The sequence below is a fragment of the Parasteatoda tepidariorum genome, chromosome X1 (genome assembly GCF_043381705.1).
Source record: "Parasteatoda tepidariorum isolate YZ-2023 chromosome X1, CAS_Ptep_4.0, whole genome shotgun sequence".
Lineage (NCBI taxonomy): Eukaryota > Metazoa > Arthropoda > Arachnida > Araneae > Theridiidae > Parasteatoda > Parasteatoda tepidariorum.
This window is the reverse complement of record NC_092214.1, coordinates 46,807,638-46,828,730: the sequence shown is the minus strand read 5'-3', so window position 1 is coordinate 46,828,730 and position 21,093 is coordinate 46,807,638. Positions and strand designations below refer to the sequence as shown.

At 26.5% G+C, this 21,093-nt stretch overlaps 2 protein-coding genes across 6 annotated transcripts in view; one reads left to right on the top strand and one right to left on the bottom strand.

The window, feature by feature from the left end:
- The window catches only part of LOC107448561 (protein artichoke), an 89,494-nt gene extending 79,899 nt beyond the window's left edge, over window positions 1-9,595 (bottom strand). For 2 of the 4 annotated variants that reach the window (XM_016063809.3, XM_071187828.1), the window contains exons 1-2: window positions 9,355-9,595; window positions 8,229-8,383 (exon numbers count right to left, since the gene is read on the bottom strand). The gene's annotated coding sequence lies outside the window, so the exon portion shown is untranslated. Of the gene's footprint in view, window positions 1-8,228; window positions 8,384-9,240 lie in introns of all 4 variants that reach the window. The other 2 variants (XM_071187829.1, XM_071187827.1) reach the window with 1 other exon arrangement.
- The window catches only part of LOC107448563 (uncharacterized), a 181,557-nt gene that overhangs the window by 126,261 nt on the left and 34,203 nt on the right, over window positions 1-21,093 (top strand). The window lies entirely within an intron of this gene.

The following is a 21,093-nucleotide window of genomic DNA, read 5'->3' as shown; positions in this document are numbered from 1 at the left end:
AAGGCTCTTTATAAGTTTATTTATAAAATAGCTTCTCCCTATTAGAGCTTTTTTAAATTAAATTTGCAAGAATTTTCATGATGATCGAAATATTTACTTTATGATCATGAAACTTAATTGATTTTTTAATGTATTATTTTTCAAATTCTTATTTAAAATTTAATTTGCATAATTATTTTTTATAATAACGTTTCAAACCTTGAAGTAATTCTCCAAATGTTGTAATTATAAAAAGAAAATTTAAAGGAAAAAGTATTTATATCAAACAAGAGACTTACTAACTATCATTATATCTTCCAAATAAATATATTTCTAATCATTAATTTTGAAATGATGCGTTTTGAATATTTCATATCTTTGTTGACACAACTATTATCAAAACTTCACCACAACAGATTACGCTTTCAGAAATAGATAGACCATAGTATTGTGTTTTCACATTTGTAAAGCAAATTTTTTGAATCCCTCTATGGAATTGTCATCTTCAGAAGTCAGCTATTTAGTGGGTTTGAAGACCAACTCAATCAAAGAGAGAAGAGTTTGCATTAAGTTCCTATCTTCATTCAATGTGTTGTCGCTCATTAAGAACAAGGCCAGGGTAGACATCCTTCGCTTTGCTTAATGAGTTTCACTCCAACTCATCGGCGGAGTCTTCATGTCATTCAATGAACTCCGCACGCTGACACTTCAGAGACGTGGTAATTATGCACCCAATTATTCAATTCGTCTCGAGTGTTAGTCTATTTAACATAAATACAATTTAGAAATTGGAAACCATGATCTATGTCTTTTTATAACTTGCCGACTGATTGAGGTTAGTTTTGCTCGGCTTGAAGAAATGTTATTGTTCGGTTTAAAAAAAATGAAGTATGAAAGATAATTAGCAGAATTCGGAGATAATATGTTGACTTTTTTAAGTAACATATCTCAATATTCACTTTTAGATGCATGTGATATCAGCTAGTTTTTGCATTAAAAAATAAGAAAGTTTGGAAACATGGGAGGTTCGACTAACCATTAACTTTTGATTAACACTTCTTTTCCTCGTGTGCACCAAATTGAAGCATGGTATCAAGCAGAATAACATCTTGTTTTCTGCTATCAGTCATTTTCAGGTAAAATTAGGAGAAAATTACATTTTTTATAATTTTCATGCAAAAAAGTAAAAAAAAAAAAGAAGATATAAATAGAAAAAAGTACACTTAGATACTCCGTGCATAAACACTCCGTGCACTTAGATTACCTTATTTAAACAACAGCATATTTATTGTTTTCTATTACTTTACATTTTACTGTTTTTTTTTAAAAATTTTTACATAAAAGTTTTTGAGAAAAGTTTGATTTATTGGAACAAATTAAATGTTTTGACAGATATCGTTGTCAAGAAAAGGCGTAATTTGAAGAACAAAAAGAAGGAAATCTTCCAACAAAATATTTACGAGAAAACCAAGAAACGTTCAAAAAGTTAAAAACAGAATTATTTTCAGACAGTTAAGTTTACTGATTCAAACTGCACTCATATAAAAAAAGTTTAGTTCTTATTTTTAAGTGTCATCTGTAGATTCGTTGTTATTATTTTTTTCATTTTGATATTTCAGTCCCAGTGTGGACTGAAATAAGGCATGCTTTTCAGTAGATCACCAAACTAAACCATGCCAAAGTGCTCGGTATTCTTCGTTAAAATGTTCCATTGTAAAGTGCTCGCTGGTCTTTGTTCTACCAAAGCGGGGGAGTCATCCCCTCTGCGGAGGATCACAATTCAGATGGCATATCTTCGGATCATAATCAGGGATGTTTCCCAGATCATCGCCATTAGTCCATTGTACAGCTCTAGTGTGACGTAAATAAATTACAACTATTATTTAATATTTCTTTATACACAATAACAGATTATGATATTCCTGTGGGCATTTACTTAGTGCTGCGCAAGTTTTGATCCCTGTTGGCCAAATTGCATTGATGCTGAATCAAAACACCTTTGAGTTGGGCAAACCACCATTAAGTTTCGACCCAGTTTGTTCACTCTTGAAAAATCATTAATAATATAAGAATTTTATAATTTAAGTAAAGGATATAAATCTAAATGGAAAATATCACAATCATTTAAATTATGTCGAATTAAAATTTTAATATGTAAAAAATTAAATTTAAAGAAACATTAATATTTTTTAAATAGCGTATCAAATCTATCATTTTTCTTCTACTTAGTTTCAAGTGAAATTATTCCTGAATAATGGATAATTTCGCCTCCTCTATTATAGTTTGTTGGTAATTTTAAAATAATGAATCTATCATAGTTTTCTTATGTAATTATTACAACTATGAAGCATCTAGAATCATTAAATGAATTCAGCAGTTTCAAATTATTCCAAAGAGTAGATTATTAGGTTGTTAACTATGAAATTTTAATAACTAAAAACTAATTTCAAAATGCAGTTAACATTATTTTTTAATTTTCAAAAATGTCTAGCTTTAAGATGTAATACTAACTTAAGAAGTAATACTGATTTCATTAAAGAGCTAAAATGAAAGATTTGTTGAGGAATCAAGAAGGAAAAAATATTTCAGTGAAATTTGTTTGAGATAATACATTATGGGTAAAACGGTTTGAAAAATAAATATACTGAATACCCTTTATTTATTATATTTAAATAACTAAAGGTATAATGAAAACATGTTCAAATTTTTCTGTTAAACTTTTACTGGGATATAATATCATTGATGTGATTAGATTTATTACGTAATTATTACAATTATGAAACATTTATAATCATTAAAATGAATTCAGCAGTTTCAAAATCTGTTATTAGAATAAGTTGAAAATTCTCTAACAGCGGAATTGTATAATATTTAATCAGAATTTAAGGAAAAAAATTATATCTCCAGTTAAATTACCCTTCTCAATAAGAAATCTATATTAACAGTAACACACTATTAAGAAAATTTGATACATAAATTCAAAATCATAGAACTGTGAATTATGCTTCTCATATATGTAACATATTACAAAAATTGAATTTTTTTTCCTTACGCTCTGTTCCTGCTCATAAACGTATTCAAAATTAGTTCATAAAAATTAAATAAACACTTGAGTAACCTTAAAAATAAATAAATGCTTAAGTAAACAATTTAGTAGTTAGTTTTAATAAAATTCTAATTTTTAAAAAATCCTACTTCTGCTCATACTTTCCTAAATACATTCAAATTGATGCTTATAAATGTATGCAAAATTTTCTCTTGTAAATTTATTGTTATAAAGATGAAGAAGTGCTTGAGTAATCAATATAGCCAATTTTAATAAAAGATAAAGTTAAAAAAAATTCCAATTTTACTCAGAATTTTACAAATATATTGCAATTACTATTCATAAATATATTTAAAATATATTTAAAATTCACTTATTTCAATTTATTACTATAAAGATGAAAACATTCTTAAGCAACCAATATCGTAGTCATTTTTAATAAAAGTCTATCTTTTAAAAATCCCATTTTGATTCATAATTTTATAATCTTCTTATGATAAAAAATCCCACGAATAAATAAAATGTTGAATGATTTAAGAAATCCCAGAAGTGCAATTGTGCTAAATATATCAGAATAAAACTTTTGCGAAACATTCACTTATTCTCATTCTCCATTTTTTAATATCTTGGGTAGAAAGAATTGTCTCCCATACTTTATTTATGTTTTTTACGAGGTTTTTTTTATCATCTCAGAAACGTAAAGCAACATTTGCTTAAGAAAGTAAAAAAATTTAATTGCTCAAAGAAAGAAACAAATGTAATATTTCTGAGATTTAATCTAGTCGATCATTAATGTTGATCATGAAAAAAGGAAAACCTCGACTATTTTTAAATTGCTCTTAAATGAATGCCAAAGCCAATACATTTTGCTATAAAGTAATAAATTTTATGTTTTCAAATGTAGTCTTGCAATTTAAATGTACTAAAGTATTAACAAATATTGATTTAATGGGTTTAAATTTCTAAGGGAATTTTGAATTACTTATTTTAATGAGTTCCATTAAGTTTTTTTTAAATATTATATCAATAAATTCATTGTATGAATGCTAGGCTAGGAAATTTGTCTCTCTTTTCTGTTTTAGAGAAAATATTTTTGAAATATTTATGCCTCAAGACTTGAGTTTCAAATTTATTAAAGTTCTAAATAGTACCTAAATGAATAATATCTAATTGTTGAGATTTGATGCAATTTTATACAATTATGAATTTCTAGATATTGATATTTCGTCAAACTTTTTATTAATAGGATAATATTGTCAAATATTTATAATGACCATTTAGTGTCAAAGAAATTTCGAAAACTTCAGTAAAGGAATATTTTAAGCCCTAATAGGGTAGATAGGATAGGTTAAAAGTCAAATGTTAAATACCAACTTTTAAACGTATTTGTTTCACATTCGAGATAGATTTTCATAATTTATGTTTCATAATTTACGTTTCATAATTTATGTTTTGATTACAACATGATAATCATCGAAATTCCAATGTGCAGTTCTGTTTAAATCAACTATGTGAGATAGACTCAAGTTTTAATGCATTAATTATGATAATGAAGATGCTTTTATTATTTTTAGAGAAGAAAAGCACAACTTTAATTTCTTTTTATTTTGGTAGAGAAAATAACCTTATCTTGAATATGAAATATGCTTTTTGAGCTTTATTTTAATTTTTATATTTATATTTTGTCAATAAATATTTCATTTCATACAGCGGGGTGATAAAGATCATAAAAGGAAAAATAAAGACTGCGGATGTAATATTTATTAATATTTGTCAGTATGCAAATTGCTTTAATGATTTTTGAAGCTTGAAAATTATTTTTGAGTACTTTTTTAAAATTTTTATTCATACTATATGTTTCTAAAGCAGATAAAGAGAACAATGTACTGTGCAATACAACAGTTAGCACATTTAGAACTGTATGCACTATCTTTTAGCGCATAACACTTAGTTGACCTTTTCTAGTAAATAACATTTAACTCTTATTTCAATTTTTTTAAATATAACATATAATTTATATTTTCTCTACTTATAACATTTAACTATTGTTTAAAATATTTTGATACAAAGAGTATAACTCTTGTTTGTAATATTATGGCATTTCGAATGGTAATTATCAATATGTTCATGATTAAAGACGTTATATCAAATAGGTTAATGCATTAAATAATTAGAAAAAAAAACATCTGAACTACGTATTTATTTTTTCCTTTAGAAAAAAGTTAAATAATGTAAAAAAATGATGATATAATACAGTATCATACAATAAAGGTTTATCAATTTACATTTTTGCATTGCAGACACCTTTTTTATAGTGTAAATTTATTTCTTCGCGTAACGCTTAATCAAACAGATCTGATGCAAATGCGTTCTGCTGTAATAAAAATTTCTAATTTTTTAAAGATTCAGCGTAAATTAGTTTTAGCAACTGCATAGATTCAGAATTTTCATTTGAGTCACAAAAATATACATGAAAAATTACATATTTATGACAGATAACTTATTTTAATATTAATTTTTATCAACTTAGAAAAAAAAACCTTTTTTCCATAAAGAGAACAAATTTATCAATTTTTCTTCCTAATTTCCAATCTTTTTGACGAGTTGTCAATTTTTTTCCAACCCTTCTAATAAAAAAGTTTTTATTTTTTGTATCTAGGTACAGACCGTCAATTTCAAGCTACTTTAAATTCGTTAAACTAGCTACTGGATCTTTTTGTCTCTTTTGGCGTTACATAATATTTTATGTGTGTGTGAGCATTAAATCGGGAATCATATTAAATTCACACTTCAACAAAGTTTAAAGGCGATTTAAATTTTTGACAAATTTTGTTATAGATAAGAATTAATGCTCAATGAAAAACAAGCTCTGCAATATAAACTGCACTTATTAATCTAAATTGCAATGCTCTAAATTAACTTTCCCAACATGATACTACATTTTCTCATTTATGTTTCAAAAACATGATTTTTATCAGATAACAAAACATGACAAACATGACATTTCTGTGTTGTGAATTTGAGAATAATTTTAATACTAATGGAAAAACTTTGGCAGTGTTTGATTGACTTTTTGATGTTCCATATAAGGGAATTAAGGAGTTTTATGTATGTTGTAAATAACAGGCATCTTTATTGTTTCTATGCTTTTTTGATTTTTTCAAAATATCAGTGGCGCTTACGAATATTAGAACAGCTACCCTATACACTTAGCATATATAAAGTCAAGCATTTTAAAAATTGCTCGAAGTTAACTACCTTCTTACTTATTTTCAAATGAACTCTAATTAGAATATAATAAAAGCTTTATATTTTAAGGTATTTCATTAAATTTTTTTTAATCAGGAAGAGTTTGAGAGTATTTCTTAGATTACTGACTATTTTTTGGGTCACTTAGGAGTCAGCTTTGAAATTGTAGCACTAAGTTAGTAGTAAAAAATCATTAAACTTATTTTATTCTTGATACAGTTTTTCCAACCATTATTTTATGCGTAGTAAAATTGAATACTTATTTGACGCTCAAAAAATATTATATATTTTGCTTTTTGATACAGATGGGCCACCAGTGTCCCTTTTATATTTTTTTCTGAAGTTATAATTACAAGCAAAAATACATTTTGGTATATTTAAATCATAAATCAGTTTAATAGTTAATAAAAACCTCTGTTAGATTATCTGAATTATATTTGTGCAAAAACATAAAATCCAAAAAAATGCAGTTTTAATTTTTTTATTCCTATTCAAGACATTATCAATAATTGATTCTGTAAATTAAATAAATTTCAAAGATGAATAACTGTTTCCGTTATATCTAAATAACTGGAAATAAGTGCTAATGTGAAAATTCTTTGTTTGGAAGTAAACCATGCTTGGAAAATTTTACCTTTAACTCAGAAAAAGACGCATGTGCTTCATGGTGTATTTCATTACCATAAATTATTAAAATGCTACTAGTATTTTCAACTTATTTTGATCTGAATTAATGCAAAGTAATGAAAAAAGCATGAAAATATGTTTAGTAAAAATTCTTCGTCAAAGTGCTAAAAACGAAGACAAAATAATTTAAATTCAAGCCTTTTATTAATTTATAAAAAATTATTTTGTTTCAGATCAAGGGGATGTGGTATTTAAATTGGAACAAAAGTAATAACAAAAATAATGTTTTTAACTTATCCCATTCAACAGCTCCAATCTTAAAAGCCTTTTCGATTTTGCTGTTATGGAAGCACTAATGTTACATAATTTTAAGGCTATTGTAGAATAAAATTTGGTTTACATTTTTTTGATAGCATATTTGTTTGATTTGTTTTTATAAATTTTAAAATTTTAAATATGCTTTAAAACAATGTGGTCTTAAATTTAAGCTAGAATACTCTCAATTTTAATGAAAAAATTATATTTTTATTCATTTTGATTATCAAACTTCTAACTGCACAAGGTTTAATAGTGACTTTCTTTAATAATTTAACTTTGTATATAGTTTTATTATTTTTAGTTTATTGTACACGTAATAAAACTCCACAAAAATTTTCACGTATCTGACAATAGTTTAAATAAAGTTGCGATTATAATTTTTTTATAAGTGTACGCAGATAGAATTCGTTGGCTGATTAAAAGTTGTGAATGTGACAGATGTCAAAATAGTATGAATTTTGATTGATATATCTAGCAAACTGATCTGTCTAATTTCAGATCTATGAGTACCAGCTTGTCTGGCAATGAGTGCTTAGTTTTGATTACCATTATTTCTCACGAAGTTCTGGAGCCTTAACCTCAATGTCCCCCATACCGATACAAGAATGCTTTGTTTTTTTTAATAATAATTTACTTCTGTTATTAACGCATTGCGAAAAAAATATGGTCGAAACTACCATAATATCGTAAAAATTACCTTATTTAAGGCTTTAAGGGAACACCCAAACCCTCAGTAATTTTTACAGAAGCACTTTGGTTATGATTTTGGTAAAATAAACAATAAAATATGATTTCATAATATGTGATAAATCTTGGTTATTTTAACCTTACCTTACAGCATGGCATGAAAGCGTTTTATTCAGTTAAACTAACTTTTCAGTTTTGTATTTTTTACTAAATGTAAGATAATAAGAACTATAATTTTAAAAATCAGAATTTCCGGTAAAACATCAGCATATGAACGGTATATTATTTAAATTACAATTGAAAAGTTTGAACAAAAACTTACCATTCCTCCCAAAAAGTGAAAGTTTTCGAAACATAAAGTTCCAAAAATGTCTCTAAATCCTTTTATCCAGAATAATTCTTTTTGCTTTGTTTCGGAGTATGCGTCTTCCTCAGAAGTAGTACTTAAGAATAACTTCAAAAGTATTTCCTGTAAACCTAAAATATGAGTTATTTAATGCTGTATGAAATTTAGCAATGTCTTGAATTGTAAAGAAAAAAATTCTATTAAAGTTAAATAAAACTACTTTAGCTAAATTTCAAGAGTTAAATTATATCTTATTTAAAAATTCTGAAAATGCTGAGAAGGCAAAAATTTGATAGTTTGAAAGTTAAAGGCTAAGGGGCTTAAAATAAATTTTGCTAAAGTTTTTTTATTACTTATAGTAAATAAAATATTTGTTTACGGAAAATTAATTCAATTCCCATATACTGTTATTATTTATTGTAATACTTTTAAGATTAAAAAGAAAACATGTAATTAAACAGTATTTTTTGTAATTTAAACTGCCAATTTATAAATTATTTAAAATATTAAAAACTTACTTTTTCTGTCATACTTTTGTTACTCTTATTTAAAAAATAAACTTACCTTTTGATAGCTTTAGGCTCATGAAAATATTTACGATAATATCACTGATATACTGAAAAATGTAGCCAAAACATAACGTAATTTTTTTCTTAATTTTACTCATAAGATTGTTTTAAAAATCAAGTACAAAATATGCTTTAAAAATTTTGACACTTTTTCTTCGACCACAATTTTCACTTTTTAGTAAAAGCTAATCTGTTAACCTTAAATATATTCCGATCATGTAATTTAAAGTTAGCAGTAACTTAATTCCTATTCTTTACAATTTGGTTATATTTCAAAGCGTATCGGTGATATTATTCTTTATTGAACCGTACCAAAGATAAGCATAACGTCAAAGCAGAACTGATACTCATGACAATTTTCCTTAAAGTGAGAATACTAATTTATATAAAGAATAAACAAAAATAAAAAGTTTACTTACCTTTCCAAACCACAAGTTTATAATATTTTTTATACACCGTCCGGAAAAGAAGGAAAAGTTTTTAAAGTTTATAAAAAGCTTGAGATCATAATTCTCATTACATTTATTTCTTACCTCATCACTTTGTCAGAAAATCGCAATTTTACATCCTGACACAAGTTTCTGACACTGTCAGTCGCGACAAAAATCAAATGTCACACCGAGCTTTTCAAATTTGACGCCGGTAGGACTTAAGACAAACTTTTCTCCCAACTTCTTCGAAGGAGGCGTCACAGAAAAGTTGCAAGCACACCCTTCCACGTTCTTCTCCAGGATGAGATCCAGCATTCTGAAGAGAGTTCGATCGTGCAAGTCCGGCCGACTTGCTCCCCCTACTTTAGTCCGGCTGGTCCGGACGGCTTGAATGCATGCGTGCGCATGGATATGTGCTCCCGTATTGATCTCTCATACTTACACTCAACACTTATGAAAGTTCTACCCCCCCTTCTTTTATAGTACAAAAAGGGGGGAGGGCAGTTGAAAGTCATATTTCGTTTTGACACCCATGAGGAGTTCCCCAACAATTGGTTCTCAGCGATGTCCCCAACCATGGAATTTGTCATGAAATGCGTATTTTATTTATATATTTATTTGGTAGTGTTCAACAGTTAACATAAATTACAAGTATAAAAATTAATGTTCAAATTAAATAAATTATTTCTAAAAACTCTTTATCACCATTTATGGCTAAATTTTATAATTTTATTAGTAAAGTAAACCTTTATAATTTATTTGTTTCAAGAATATTTTGTTGATTAAAAAGTAAAAAAGTGTTGCATATCTCATTTGAATATATCTATAAGGAACTCTTCATTTTTTTAATTCTACTTTTTAACCAAATATAAAATAAAAAATAAATAAATAAAATCGAAGCAAATGAATCAAACAAATTCATAGATCTGGATTGAATTTAAGCAAAAATTGGGGAATCAAAGCAATTTCTTAATTCATTTTAAAATTTGAATTTTTTTTTTCTAATTTGAAAATGAAAAGAAAAAGAGCATTTTCAATTAAAAATAGGAAAAATTGTTTTTAATTAATTATACCATTTAAAAAACAAGTTTTTTGTTAAAAATTGTTTTTTAATTTGCTTTAATTATTTTTTTAACTTTCTTGCAGTTGGTTTTTATCTAATTTTATAATGCATGATGAAAAAGTTGAATTAAGACAAAATTAGAATTTCAAATTGAGTAAAATTATTGATATTATTAATTCTGATCTAAATGATTACAAAACTAAAATAAAATATTCTTGAATCTGCAATTAGTTTGTTTTCGAACTTCAGAAAGAACCTCATTATATTATAACGATTGATTATATCTGTCAGTTTTTTTTTAAAATTCTTTTACGGCAAGTAAATCATATGAAATGGTTTTCAAAGCAAATGAAAAATTAGGAAAAATTATGATTGCATCTCTTTGAGACTATGAAATTACTCCAAAATAAGTAAATGCTGTTTCAGTTTTGAATACATGGAGTTAGCAAATCGACTGTTTTTGAGTTATTTTGACACAGTTTTGCTCAATTCTGAAAAACCCATTTTCACACTGTGGTAAAACCAATGTATCAATCGTCTACAATATCGGTAATTCGATCTTAGCTGTGATTCGATCTTTTTACTTAATTGTTTATTTGCTTTTTTTTAAATTTTTGCAGTGTCTTTTGTTACGTTTTTTTCTCTTACATCTTTTCTTTTTTTTATATTTTATGGTACACGTTTTTCCTTTAAGTACTTCTTTTATTGCTAAAAAAACAAATATTTTTATTAATAAAAATGACAAAAATTTATCTGTGGCACAATATTGTGCAAAAAAGAAAAAAAATTCTTGGCATCTGCAAATTCTTTGCTAAAAAAATGGTAACTATTACTTGTATGAAATTAATACATATATTTAAGTATTTTGGTATATTTAAGTATTAAACATAATTAATACATATACATACGGTTTAAAGATTATGTTGTTGATTTCCATCCAAATCCGAATTTCTTAAAAACTGTGTAATCGCTGATTATTTTTGCTGAAAAATGTTTAAACACAAACAAAAAATAATATTACCAACAAACTTTCATATCTGCTTCCATTGAATGAAATATTTTGGCTTCTCTATAGATTTGATGTATTAGTTACTTCATCACAAAAGAAGTATTATTTCCGGAACAGAACTACAGAAGTACAAATTTTTAATTGGCAATCGTAAAAAAAGTTCTATGTTTCATGCCTTACTGTCGTAACGGGAAAACGCGCGAACCTCTTGCCTAAGGCGTCGGGGTCTTTATACCGGGTATAGCAATGGTAATAAATTCTACAAATTTTTTATCCAGTAGATTAGTTTTCAAATTTGCTACTAAGCAGTATGATAATAAAACTAAATTCTATTTGTTATTTTATTCATCACCAAAAGCTGCATTAAAAATTAACGTCTTTTATGTTTCAATGTTTTCTTTTGTGTTTCAATAGAGCCAGAAAAAACAATAAATTTTACCATAATCTAGAGGTTTTTTTCTGAGTGTAGGTTATCTTGTTGTCGGGCTAGCTTGAGCTCTAAGTTTTTTTGGGACTGAATTGCAATTTTCCCTTAATACCAACTCTATGTAAGCTGTCCTTCTCACATATAGCTCAAATCGAGTGTTAATTTTTCCCCCATTTGTTTAATAACAATTTTTTTTTTTAAAAAAAAGAAAAAAATACTGAGAAGTTTAAAAAGACGATCCCAGAGAAATGGGATAATATTTACACACAGTTCCAAAGACAGACTTATTTTAACTAAAAATTTGTGTTTTTAAACAAAATTTTCCTTTCAGAGTCACTCAGTTAAGAATATAAAAAAAATAGTGGTACATTATTCACCTCAAGAATTATGTTCTAAATTCTGCTTAAAACTATTCGGATAGCTTAAAAAATTCTAGTCGTAAATTGAAAGAAAATATTAAAATTATACATTTCCAATATTAAACAGAGAAAAAAAAATCCATTCTGTATAGTAATGATATTTCTGGTAAAAACAAATCCATAATTCTGGTTGATAGAACCAAAATATACAGTATTTAAGCCATTCATTTAGTAATTTTTCAATTCATACATTAACGGTTTACTTAAAATTTTGGTTTCTGAAACTGGTTATTACTACACATTTAGTAAAAAATATAAAAACGAAAACTAAATTTGACCTAATCAATGATTTCTATGCCATGTTGTAAGATACCACTATATTATAAATCCACCTTTTATTACAAATCCATATTTTACTGTAAATTTTACCAGACAGTAACACGATAACTTATACCACATTCTAATAGTTTTAACCATTCCTTTCTCTCAAAGTAGGCATTAAAAACTTTATTATGCAATAAAATTTTTCATATTGTTTCAGTTTTGACATTCTCATAACTTTCACCAAATACCTGGAAATAAAGTTGAAAAATTTTAAAATACGTAAATAAACTTAATAAAATGTTTTTACCCAGTAAAAGAATTTTAAGTTGCTTTTTGTTTAAATTATTGCTGAAATTATGCTTAAAAATAAAAATATGGTTTTTAATCATGTTGAAAAATAAAAATAAACTTTAAACAATTCAGTTTCTTTAGAGTAAAATACACCAAAACTTTAGCTTAGAATGACAAGTTTACCAGCTTCAATTTAAAAAATGTTGACATTATTTTCTTAAAAATATTCCCACAAGATTACAAAATCAAACACTTCTCGAAGTAATGAAATTTAAATCGAGCGGAAGAAATTCTTAACACACATTCTTTTTATTGATTGAAACACTTATTGAGGTAAAAAAATATATTCATAGTTATATTTTTATTTGATCTATCCTGAAATTTGTATTAACTCATAAAATATTATTGATTTAGTGATCCTAAATTTTTAAATGCTAGATATAATTGAAGGAATTAATAAATTTATTAAAATGATTTTAAACAGTGAAAGAAATTTCTGTTCTTTTAAGCCATTATTTGAGGCAATTTTATGCTTAATAGGAAAAAAGTATTAAGATAGTTTAATAATCATTAAACTTCATATTTAATAATTGAATTACTCTGACAACGAGTTTGTTTGTAGATTGTATATTAATATAGATGAACAATATAAGAAACGATATCATTTCGTTTTTGAACTGCGGTTTAATTTACTAAGTCTAAAGCTACAATTTTATTTTGGCTTCTTTGGCTACAATTTTATTTTTCTTTTGGCATTGGCTTCTTCTTTTTCTTTTGTAACGTTAAAGTTTCGATTTTTTATTTCCGTTGAATAGAAAGTTGATTGCAATTTAAAAAAAAATAGATGAAAGTGCTATTTGACATAACTTTGATTATGATGTTTATTTAAAATGCTGATTAAAAATATTTATCACAGTCTGCGTATTTAATATTATTAGAAGTTCACATAATTATAAATTTGAAAAAACCCTTTTTTCCTTACCACTAAGTACACTGAGAAAAAAAGTATGGTCAAAACTACCGGAATGCGGTAACATTTACAGTGCTTCTCGCTCTATGTGAACACCAGAGAACTTGGTTATTTTTTTACCACAGAGCTTTGGGTATAATTTTGGTTAAATTTTCAACAAAATTCAGCTTTATATTATGTGATAAAATTTGATAGATGTGTTATAATTTGGTAATTTATTAGTATAGCTAAGAGCAGGGCATTGAAGTCATTCATTCTGGTAAATTATTTTTAAGTACTGTATTTTTTACTAAATGTGCGATAATAAGAACTGTAATTTTGAAAACCTGAATTTCCGGATTACTATTGCCATATAATCGGAAAAACTACCAAATGAGAGTGGTTTTAATACCATATGTTTTGGCTTTCATTAATCGAAATTCTGTTTCTTTTTTCTTTCTAAGAAGAAATGACATTATCATACAGTAACCCGATTTTTTTCCTCTGTGTACTACTCATCGGGAAGAATTTACAAAAAAATAGGTCTAAGTATTGGGCAAAATTATGAAATTTTGTTACTCTCCATAGACCATTTGCATCGTCTCTTTTTAAATTTAGTGGCCAATTTTTCAAAAATTAAAATTTAAAACAATTAGAAAAACAGTTGATACAATAAATGTAAATAAATGTAAAGCATTTCTTAAGACATGGTAAACACTGTAAGAATAACTTCTAAATTGAGGAAAAATTTTAAGAAAAAAGGAGTGAAATAAAGTAATTTTAATATTATTAATACTCATAACATTTTCATATTTATTAAACATACAATTAATAAAATTCACAAAGAGTATATCTTCGATGAATAAGATCGTAATTGAATGGCAACTGGCAGATAATTTTAAAATCACCTCTTATTATATTTAGTCACTCTGTGAACGGTGGTGACTGTTAATTTTGCCCTATAGAAGTAAGATTAACTCTCAGATTACAATTAACGTTGGAATTTTAAAAACAGATTAACTGTTTGAAACATGGTCGGTTTCAAATATGATAAACAAAAGTTTTCTTTCCACACTGGGACATTTAAAACATAAATCAATACATTCTAAATGTCCAAATAAAATATTTAGTTTGTCTCAGAATAATATTTTTTCTCCTTGTTTTGCGAAAAAGAGACAATCTGGAAACTAAGGAAAATAAAACAGAAAAGGAAGCCTCTTTTATTAGAAATGTGCTTATACGTTGTCCGAAACAATGAGGAAATAAAGTTACACGAGAAGACTTGTTAACGAATATTTATTTTAGTTTGTAGATTTTTTAATGATCTTTATTTTAAAAGACTTAAAATGTGCCTATCAAATTAAAATTAGCTTTACTTCTTCGTGTTGTTGGAAATTTTAAATTCTAAAATTCAACTTTGGGATCATGTTTATTTTTTTCTAAATTGATTTATTTGTGATCCAATATAAATTAACAAAAATAAAATATAAATGTAACTCCAATCTATATTATATTAATATATAACGCAAATTAATTACATTTTATAAGTTTTGTTAACTATTTAAAATAATTTTTAATGTGATAATTTTCTAATGTAATTTCTTACTAACGTAAATATTTTTTGACTAACTATACTTTGAGTCGTTAGGAAAATAATTTTGTTATTTTCCAACTAAAGACTTAATTATATATATTTTTCCAGCTAACTTCAAACTTAAGCCAAATAATTGTTTTATAGTTTGACAGCTGATATTAAAAAGCTAACTTGTTAAGAAGTTCGATCAATTTACTATTTAGCTATACTTAGATTCAAAAAATTGTATGCTCTATTTATTTTGCTTTACCTTGACAAAAAAAAAACTGAACGATATTTATTAAGTGTTAGACTCTTGCTGTTTTTGACAAATGACATACAAGGGGCACGCAGAGTAAAAAAAATGAAACAAGCAATTCTTCTTTGAAATTTTACAGTTATTTTACGTTTTTAAAAAGACCGAGGAAATGCTAAAATTCTATTTCCGTTTTATAGTTTGCTCACACACATATATACACTGCCATTTTACATTACTAGGTTTTTTTTTTGCCACGTCATGCTTTTTTCACAATACCGTTGAATTATATTAAAGTCAAATTTTTTTCAGCATGAAGAATTTTCAAAATTCTTTTCAACACTAATGTTCTTTTTCGTTAAAATTTTTTTATCAGTATCTCTCCCATTTTCAAAACTCAGACTGAGTAAGAGCATGATAATCATATAATGTCTGTTTCAAGTCAGTTAAAATTTTTATTTAATCATTAATACGCCTCTTTTCTTTCTAATGTCTGAAAAGTACATCTAAAATAACGATAATCATACAGAGTAGAGTGGTTGCATTTTTTGTAATTTTCATTTTATATGAAAATAAAGTAGAGGAAAAATTATTTTAAACTATATTATTTTTTTGTCTTTTTCAATCCTTCAGTTTAATTTTTTCTATTACTTAATTTAGTTATATGTTTAATCCTTATAGAGGGACCGGAGAGAAATGTCGTTACTGAGCATGTTGATATTTGTTTGTCATTTATCATCTCATGTACTCTCAGAAATAAGACTCTAACTTTTGACTATTCAGCAGTCCTTAAGCTGTACATGGTTAATTTTAAGAATCATTTCGTCACAAAATTATTCACAAATTGAAAATTATTCACAAAATTTCATCACAATTTTGACAAAACTCAACCTCTCAAATATATGACGAAAATGTTTCCTTAACTCGGAACCTCATCGTAGTGTATTGTGGGAGATTGTCAACTAGAATGTCAGAACTAGGAACAAGACTAGACGATAGAAAATAAACTGATGGAAAAAAACGACCGGCATGTATGGTAGACTAGGAGCTTCCTCGTACCAGGAAGATCCCGGGTTCGAATTCCGCTTATGGCATGTGTGTAATTTATCTCTTTGTTCTATCTGTTCATCTTGTGTTGCTTGGGTGATGTTGATCCATATGTATGGTGCCCATGATAAAGTGATTATTAGAAAAATTCATTGCATTAGGCTTTGCGAGTTTTTTTAATATTTTTTTTTCTTTGAATGAAATAGAATGGCGAGAGGAAATGACAACAGTTATTTCATCACTTTCACGAAATTGTATTACATAAGTTAGATGCATTAGGTGCAACGAGTTTATTTTTTTGAACCAAAAGCAAAAAAAAACAAATAAATAAATAATATAAATAATAATATATAATTTTATTTATATATAAAATAAATAAATAAAATGGTGAAATATTTCTGCAATTATGACGAAACTCGATTCTTCGAAAAAGTGACGATAATTATTTCTTTGACGAAAGTTTTGCTCGGATCATATACCAGGAAACGGTTTCGTCAAAAACGAAGAAAGTTTGAAATTTGAGTTGATAATGAGTTTTTTTCCCCACCAGAATTACTATACAGCGCGGTAATTTTGCAAAAAGAATTTTTCTAAGCTCTAACCTGCTTACTCCTTATAACACCAAAAGTTTTCAATTTAAATATTTGTTTAATTTCAAAGTTTATACGACATAAAATTTATTTTTATTAAATTTTGTTTAAAACTTAATTACTTCAATAAATTATAAATTTTTTTGTAATCTGCTATAAACACAATCTAATATTTGTCGACTGCACACCAATAACTAGATAGCTACCAACGAAAGTTTAAATTTTCCGCTTTTGTTTTCCCGCAACAGCGCTTTAAAACAAAAATATTTTGAAGTTAGCAAAGACAAAGTCTTTTGTGTCGTATTAACGACAACATTTAGTAAAATAGCCCGCTGTTAGGAAGAATTAGATAGAGATATGAGTAATTAAATTGCATCTTGGCTGTTCTCCAAATATAAAGAGATGGACATAAATCGTTTGTGTTTCTATCCCACCATTTATGTATCATTCTATTTATGGAATAAAATATATTTCGAACTTAAGTAACAAATTTTAATCGTTTTAGTCAAACTATTTTAAAATATTTTTGAGTCAATTGTAATGTAATAAAATTAATATGATAATGAAGCAAAAAAATTCAATTTTTCGTGGGGAAAATAGTATTATAAAATACTAATAATGTTTTTAAATACCTGATCAAGTCAAAAGGTTTAAAGATATTGTCTCCTAATTTTAAACTATTGGTTATCCTTCTATATATAATTTCTAAAAGGAATAGACAAAATCTGGATTTGAATATTCTAAAACATTCATAATACAAGATTTTTTTGACGGTTAATTTTTAAATAAAATTGTGTACTTTACTGTTTTATAACTCTGATGATTTGGCACTTTTTTTCTGTTTTGTTATATAATTTTTATTCACAAACATTAGACAAAAAGGCAATACCCGCATTTGATACTGTATTGGACAAAATTCTCCTTCACTTATTTAAGTGATTTTTTCGTGTTTATTAAGTAACCTATTCTTTTTTGTTCAATTTTCCGTTCTTTAAACAAGAATTTTTCATGATGAACGATGGTTTATTATGCGCCTAATTAAGCAGGCATGAAACTTTCCCCAATTATGTGTTATATGTATTTGGACAAGTAAAAGAATTAAGCACGGAAGCTTTAAGTGATTTTTGTCATATTCTATATCTGTGATTTCTTCAAACTTTTATTTGAGAAGTTCGAGAGAAAGTATAAAACTAAATAGGACCAAATGTCTTAAAAAATTGATAATTTGAAAAATATTTTTAACAATATAATTACGTTTCAGTCAGGAAATGGAACAATTCTAGACTCGAACTCAATAGTTATAAAAGAAGAGAAAATAACGTATATATATATATATTTANATACGTTATTTTCTCTTCTTTTATAACTATTGAGTTCGAGTCTAGAATTGTTCCATTTCCTGACTGAAACGTAATTATATTGTTAAAAATATTTTTCAAATTATCAATTTTTTAAGACATTTGGTCCTATTTAGTTTTATACTTTCTCTCGAACTTCTCAAATAAAAGTTTGAAGAAATCACAGATATAGAATATGACAAAAATCACTTAAAGCTTCCGTGCTTAATTCTTTTACTTGTCCAAATACATATAACACATAATTGGGGAAAGTTTCATGCCTGCTTAATTAGGCGCATAATAAACCATCGTTCATCATGAAAAATATATGTTATTCTTATATATGTTTTTCATACAAAATAAAACACCTCTATATCTTTATTATTACTCCTGTTATATAATTTTGAATAATATTCCTTTCATTTGAAAAGAAACAGCTTATTTTATAGCTTAGTTTTACTTTACACTCCAGAAATTTTAAACTGCGATGTTTTCCTCTAAATTGTCCCAGCTTTTGAAATAGGAATTCAAGGATTTACAGTTAAATTATTTGCCTTTGAAATAAGACAGAGTCGATTAGCTTCGAATCAAAATGTTTAATTGCAAGAACAATTATCCTATTTTCTAAGTTAAATGAAGCGAATAAAGATGTGATTGTTTAAAACGACGTTTTTTGCGAAAAGAGAAAGAAGAAATGTACTGGTTTTAATGTATTTTCTTAGTCACTTATTTCAGCGCAATCAAAGATAAAAGCAAACTATAAGGTTGAATGAAAATTTTTCAGAAGGAAAAGAAATAAACATTTTAAATCAAAGACCGAAGAGAAGGAAACTTTACTCATGCAAAACGCAATGATGCTACATATTTGATGAATATGCTAAAATCGGGGAGCATATATCTATACAAGCAGGCACATATTCAGCCTAGCCAGTTTATGCCCACTGGGTTGAAAGGCTGAAAAAAGGCCCTCCGATTTGAAGGAGAAAAAGAAAACTAACTGAAAAATCATTCAAGCTAAAAAATACTCTTAGAGTATTAAATGAAGAAACAGTAAAGGAAAACTAAGCAAGCGTTGAAGCTAAAAAAACAATCTCAAGCTTAAAGAGTAACTTCTAAAGTAACTTAAAAAAATGGAAAGAAAAATGTTTGAAGCGTAAATGTGAGGTTAATATTGAAACCAAGTTTCCCTTAAAGAAAACGTTTCTCTGCTTGTTAGAAGTAGATTTTTATGTCGGAAGAAAAACTGGAAGGAACTTTTTCCCCTATTTGATTGATTTGTTCGATTGTAAAATTATAGTAACTTGTTTGTATTCCAGCTCTAAAATATACAATAAATTGTTTTGCTGCAACAAATGTCTCTATAGGTTAAAATTCTACATCCGTATACAAAGTGTTACAGTAGGGTTAACCTGCGGGGAAATAATAAAACAAATATGGATGAAGATTTTTTAAAAACTTATTTGTTAAATAATTCTTATATACTATAAATATTATTATTTTATATGTTATTTATTTAACAAATTTATTTCCTTAAAAAAATAATATTTAAGAAATTTTTTTTTGAAATAGCATTCGTGCTCTGCGTCTGTGGCTTAAATGAATAGAAATATTTTAAATCACTTGTCTAGAAAAATTTCACAAAGAAAGACATCTTAGCCGTCTTCTTTATCAGCAAAAGCGCATTTTTTGTACTTCATGTATTTATTTCGTTTTTTTAATTAACGTATAAAAAGTCTACATTTATAAGCATTGCCTGATAACTCGGGTAAATTTTTCCATGCACTTTTTACTGTCGTTTCTTACCACTTGCATCAATAATAAATACTGTGTGTCTGTGACGTAAACTGTTAGTAAGATTTTTAAATAATCATCTTCTTAGAAAAATTTCACAAATGAAGACATCTCAGCTGCCTTCTCTATCAACAAAAGCTCATTTTTTGAGCATTATGTCGCTATTCCGTCTTTTAATTAATCAATAACAAAGTCTATCATTGAATTACTTTTATAAGCATTGCCTGATAACTGTTTTTTGGGCTAATTTTTATATGTACTTTTCATTGCCATTTCTCATCTCTTACATCTGTGTCTGCGGCCTAAACAGATAGTAATATTTTCAAATCATTCACTTCGAAAAATTTCACAAAGGAAGACATTTTAGTCATCTTCAGCAAAGCTCATTTTTGTGCTTCTCAGCAAAGCTCAATTTTGTGCTTCTTGTAGCTATTCCATCTTTTAATCAACGTCTAACGCTTTAATAAGAATTGCCTGATAACTTTTTTCAAGATACCTTTTATGGGTACGTTTAATTGACAGAATTTCTTATAACTTTCACGCCATAATAATGATTTAAAGAAGCAAAATGCGTAATCTGTCTAATAAAATATCGGCAAAAAAATTTACTCTTGTGTGGGTCAAAAGCTGTTTTAAATTTCAAAAATATCGATTATAAAGTTGAATTTTAATTTATTAGCTCTGTTTGGTCATTCATCTAAATGGAAAAAAATCAGTATTCAAGGAAACATGGATAAATTAAAACAAACATGCATTTAATAATTGGTGAAAAGGTAAAAATTGCAGAGAATGTACCATCACATATTGAAAACAAGATATAGGGAA